The sequence below is a fragment of the Macaca thibetana genome, chromosome 5 (assembly GCF_024542745.1).
Source record: "Macaca thibetana thibetana isolate TM-01 chromosome 5, ASM2454274v1, whole genome shotgun sequence".
NCBI lineage: Eukaryota > Metazoa > Chordata > Mammalia > Primates > Cercopithecidae > Macaca > Macaca thibetana.
This window is the reverse complement of record NC_065582.1, coordinates 117,448,708-117,455,257: the sequence shown is the minus strand read 5'-3', so window position 1 is coordinate 117,455,257 and position 6,550 is coordinate 117,448,708.

The following is a 6,550-nucleotide window of genomic DNA, read 5'->3' as shown; positions in this document are numbered from 1 at the left end:
AAAATTAACCAAAGACTTTATCAGTTTCTGAGTTGATTGCCTATACTAAAATAGGACCTGTAAATATGCTATTTATGGACAAATTATTTCTAGCCAAAATCCTAATTTGACAGCAGGAAAAAATAAATGTAAATCTAGCAACTAAGACATACAAAGGGCAGTGGAAATCATTATGCTCTTTCTTTAAAACAGGAAACTTGAGAATATTTGTATTTTTAGGGATTTCTTTCCTTATTTTTCATTGATACGATGCAATTATTGGCAGTGTACACATATTACTAGAATGTAGAAATAAGATAAAGTGCCTTATACACCCAACTATGTTGGCAGTTGATACTATGTGGAAGTATTTTTGTGGGGTTTTAAAAATATGTCTTGGCAAGATACTTCATTTTAACAAACCCTTTGCTAATGAAATACAAGTAAGTATTAACTAGAACATTTATAGCCATTTCTGTGTTGAAATTACTCAAAACTATAAAAACTATGAGGATTTCAGGATTCCATTCAATACAATTCCATTCCTAAAGCTAAGTGAACTTGACAAACCATTTTTACATCCCACTCCTAAACATTGAATGGTTTATACTCATTTAAATTCTGCTTTCATATATATTGTAGGTATATTAGTCATCAGAGAAGCAGATATATTTTATGTCTCACTTTAAAAATGAAATACAATTTCTTAACACACAGCACTCAAAAATTAAAATAAGATAAAAATGCAATACACACAAATAGTGATATTTATATTGGAATTGTTTCTTTAGCATAACTTTTTTTGTTACTTAAAAGAATAAAAGTGTAAAAGACATAGTACATTTTTAAAAATTTTGCTAACTAAGAATAAAAGAAAATGTAGAATACCTGAATGTAAAATTTTTAAGTTATAAGGAAGCAGGTGTCATATATTTGTAAGGATAATAAAAGTTAATACATAATGGATATGAAAAACCATAATATATCATTCTATCTTGAAACTTATAAAATGTTGGCAACTTCTTTCCATATATAAAATAAATTAGACTGATTTCCTAATAATTTTCTTCCTCTTCTGGTAGAAAATGTTACAAGATTCTTTTATTATATAAACATCCTTGTATACAAATGATAGTTAAACAATCATTGGCAATACGGTTTACAATACATAAAGGGAGTGCATTTTATCTTCTTTAAAATGTATAATTAATACCACTCAAACTGCATAAATATGAAATCATGGAATCTTCCAGGCATCTGTTTAGGAGTAAGTGTTACTACAAACCTATTAAAATGGCTAATGTTAAAAAGATTGACTTCATCAAGTATTGATTAGTATTTGGAAAAATTAGGAATCTCATACACTGCAGATGAAGATGTAAAATGTTACAATCACGTTGGAAAACAGTTTGACATTTTCTTTAAAAGTTAAACATATACTTACTATTTGACCACCCATTCTGCTTTTAGGCATTTGCTCAAAAGAGATGAAAGCATATATCCATAGAAAAAGTTTTACAGAAATATTTATAGCAACTTTATGTGTAGTAGTCAAAACCTGGAAACAATTCAAATGGCCAAGAAGAGGTGAATGAATTAAAAAACTGTGATGTATCAATATAATGAAACACTGCTCAGCAATACAAATGAATAAACTTTTGATATACCCCAAAGCAGAGATGAACCTCAAAATAATCATAATGAGTGAAAAAATTCAGACATAAGTAGTGTATGCCCGACTCTATGGTTTTATTTATATCATGTATTGAGTTTAATTGTTGCAATTCTATCTCAATAAAACTGTTTGTAAAAGCCTTCTTAATAGAGCAACTCTGACAGTTGACTTTATATTACTAGAATGAGCAACTTTCCCAGCACCTTTCGAATTTTGAAATTTGTTCTCTACTAAGTAATACTAAAAAAAGAAACAGAATTAGATTAGCTAGGAGTCCAGATCATACTCTCCTTTCTCCGTAACAATTTAAAAAACATTCATTTTGTTTGAATTTTAAAATAATTTGTTGTCTCACTCTTAAATACTTCAAATATCTATGTTGAATATCTATTTAATGTATCAATGTTGCTTATTTTTTGTCTTATCTCTCTAATATCTTTATAAGTAAAAAAAAAACGGGAACCATATATTATTATTATTATTTATTATTATTATTATTTTTTGAGACGGAGTCTTGATCTGTCACCAGGCTGGAGTGCAGTGGCACAATCTTGATTCACTACTACCTCCGCCTCCCAGGTTCAAGGGATCCTGCTGCTTCAGCCTCCCAAGTAGCTGCAACTACAGGTGTGCACACCATGCCCAGCTAATTTTTGTATTTTTAGTAGAGACAGGGTTTGACCATGTTGGCCAGGATGATCTCGATCTCTTCACCTTGTGATTCGCCCACCTCGGCCTCCCAAAGTGCTGGGATTACAGGCATGAGCAACTGCACCCAGCCCCATATATTAAACCTCTTTAAACCTCCTACAAATTGAAAGTATTTTGGACTAAATGGTTACCACTTTCTGACTGACATGATTTATATTTTTTTGTATAATTAATGCATATTATATTGTTACACTCAACATATTATGATTAAATGAACATGAATTTTAAAATTGTATATCAGTTCAATTTCTAACAGTGATATTTGTTAGTGATATGAACTTGAGATTTAATTTTGTCTCCATTATACAAGTATTAAATGTGAAGTAACATATTTAAAATATCTGAAATACTACCCAACAAATAAATTTCTCACAAAATATTAATTGACTTTCTTTTACAATCTCCAATGTTATTATGAACATTTTATTAAATAATTTCCTAGTACAAATATTATAGACCATCCATAAATGGCAATTTCTGTTATTTTTATTGTTGTAATTATTATATCAGAAGACTCTATTTTAGTTGAATGCCATTATACTAAAAAGAATAATCTTAAAAGACTAGTTAACTATGTAATCAGTGGATATTATATTGTTGTTAAATTTGGTCAATTTCAGCCAATTGGCTATACCTTAAAGGGGCTAGCTTACCAAATGATTTTATCTAAACAATCAATCACAAGTATTTGTTGCTTGTATACTATGTGTGCAGTTCTCGGGACAAGAATTTCTTATATCCATATTATTTTTCTTTTGTGAAAGGTTGTGTAATAGAGATTTGTTGGTGCTCCATTTCTAAGAATTAAAGAAAGAGGGAAGAAACACAAAAGGTGGCTCACCAGTAAAGACAGGTCTATTTTAGAGAAAACAAACCTGAGAGTGGCTCCTGGCCATGTCAGGTCAGAGGCACACTCTCTTACAGACTAAGAGTTTTTAAGGATTTAGGGTGGGAGAGTTTATTAAAAGTTTGTAGTGTTTCTTTGTCTCTTTGTTATGCTTATCTGGTAGGGAGAGTTGTGTGTCTGTTCCCATACATCTTTCTGCAGCTTCAGGCATAGCCTGCCTGAGTCTGCTTTCAACTTCCCTATCTTAGTGAACCTGAAGGGAAAGAAATGTGCTTATTAAGGCCCACTGTTTTACTGGGACACATTGTATGTGGGTGAAGTTTGGCAGTTACACAAGAGACTTTCCCCCCACCTCCCTCCTTGCCCAAGCTGTCTTATCTGTGTTTTACTGCCTGCTTTTGTTGGCTCCTTATAGTTAGAAGAAAAGTGACTTCCTTGAAATGCATGAGGCTAGAAAGGGAGCTGGAACATAAAGTGATGGTGTTTGTCGGAGCTGATGGTGCTCCTGCTCTGTCAGAAGTTAAAAAGTATTAAAAATGATTTTTTTAAAAGTCATCTCTGCAATGCTGAAGCACTATGTGTCCTCATTTCAAAATCTTTGAAGATAGCCATAGGATATTCTTGATCAAAACTAAGAGTAAACAGTATAAGAATGAGGTTTTCTAGGTGTCAGATGGTATTCGTTTTCAGCTGTCAAAGTATTTTAAGTAACATTTTTAAAACTTTGCCAGAAAGTTCCAATTTTTATTTTTTACCTGAAAAGCTTCTTCTAAGCCAGTCTCAATAGTTGAATGAGGTTGGAGATCCAGGAATTGCCTGTTGAACTTAAATTTTATTAAAAATTAATATCAGCTACTTTATATTATTTTGTCTTAGTAATTCTTGGCCAATATGAATCATGTTCAAAGGACTTTTTTAAAAGAAATCTATGGAAAACATGTATCATTTCTAAGGGATTTTGTTCATTTTTGTAAACTTGCTTTTTTTTTAATTTTGAAATAGCTTCGAATCTAGATAAAAGTGGAAAAATGTTAAGGACAGGACAAAGAATTTCAACATTTCCTATACTTAGATTCCTTAGTTCTTAACATTTTACCTCATTTGCGTGCACTTTCTCTCTCTAGTATGTACATTGTTTACTGACATATATGTAAATTTATCTATACCAAAATGTCTATGTTTATACTAATATAATATATATACACATACACATACATTTATACATACATACGTATACACACATTCACTCCTATATGTATATACACATACATACAATATACATATATCTATTTCTATACCTAGTATACATCTATATGTAGCCCTACTCATTTCTATTTTGTAAATCCTTCTGCAGAGCATGAGAAATCTGCCTCTCATTATCCTCAATATTATTTCCTTAATTAACTTCTTTGCCTAAATCTCCCAACCATTCTTAATTTTTTTTTCTTTTTTTTTTTCTTTTTTTGTTTGTTTGAGACAGAGTCTTGCTCTGTTGCTCAGGCTAGAGTGTAGTGGAGCGATCTCGGCTCATTTCAAGCTCCGCCTCCTGGGTTCACACCATTCTCCTGCCTCAGCCACCAGAGTACCTGGGACTACAGGCGCCCGCCACCATGCCCAGCTAATTTTTTTGTATTTTTAGTAGAGACGGGGTTTCACCATGTTAGCCAGAACGGTCTCGATATCCTGACCTTGTGATCCACCTGCCTTGGCTTCCCAAAGTGCTGGGATTACAGGAGTGAGCCACCACACCCGGCCTCCCAACCATTCTTATAACTTCGTCTTCTCACTACTTCTTTGCTCCACATCTACTAGCTGGCTACCTCCTCTGCCCACTAGTTCTTTGCTCCACCTCCACTAACTGGCTTCTTCCTTCCCAGGAATTGTCATGATATTTCCAAGTGTCACCCCTTTCTCCTTGCTGCTCCATTTCCTTGGATTCCAGCATTTGCTTGTTAGAAAATAAGGAAAGGAAGCAAGGATAGGAATGGTAGAAACGATAGGAATAGGAAATCTTATGAATGTTTTTGTGCTCCTTACCTACAGATGGTTGAATAACCACACACAGTCAAATGGTTTGTATTACAGACATGATTACATACATGGTATCTAAAAATTTGGCTGGAAATACCTATGCTTGTATATATTTAACAAATTAGTTTATTTATTTATTTGCTTGCTTTTGAATGATGTGTATATATTTCACAGCCATTTGCAAAATGTCCCTTCTTTTTAAAAGTAGTTCCATAGGTACATGATCTTAGGCAGATTTGGATGGTGTTTTAACATCTCAAATCTTTATTTATTTTGTTGTAAAATACAGTTATTTTCTCTCAAATATATTTCTAACTCAACAAGGTAAATGTATATTCATTTACCTGAAAATCTATTGAAATTCTAAAAAAATACAATATATTTCAATTATAAAGCACAAATCACTTGCAAATGATTAAAAGTCAATCAATTTAATTCCATAAATATGTGATTAATATGCGCTTTAATATGCCACATTTTGGCACTAATAGCAAAAGCTTCAGGTTTTGTAATTTAAATGTAACTATTATAATACCATCACAGAAGAAAATTAAGAAAAATTGAGGAAGTGAGAAATGTGAAAAATGTTCATCCCCAAAAGCCCAGAATCACATTATACATAAAATAAAAATACCTGTATTGGAAATTTGGCTCCTTTTACGAGTGAAATGAATGAAATGGTCTCAGGAATTTAAAATCCTGTACAGTTTAAGAATGCATTCATTGACTTTCCTCTTATTACCACTGCTGTGTGTCTTACACTTGACTCAAGCATGCATATAGCATCAGATGCTTCTTCCAAAGTATGAATAACTTAATTAAATAATTTAAATAGCTGTATCAGTCTTATTAGTAACAAAGTTATTACATTTTTAGTATCTTGTATTTCCTTTAAAATTTTGGAATAACAATCTTTGGCAAGTCAAATAATTAAAACTGTAAAATGACTTCTTTGAACTGGATTTCCAGTTCCTCCTGCCTTCTCTTTCTCAATTTCTTGTTGAAATATAATAGAAAACTAGTTTTATAATAGCTCAACCAAATAATATTATTTTTATTTTATTTTTCTCACAGGTGCTACGTTGGTATAATACAGTAAGTCCACATTTGCCAACCAGGGCTTAGTCATTTTCTATCTTTCAATGAAACCGTCTTTGAAACATGATATATGTTTTCATTATTTTCAACTAGTGGTTGCAAGACTGTTGATTTACCTCCAGCCAGTGTGCTAGGCTTCCATCAGGAAAAAAAGGTAAGAATGAAACACAAAATATACAAACCACCTAGACTGTATTGTTTTGAAAACT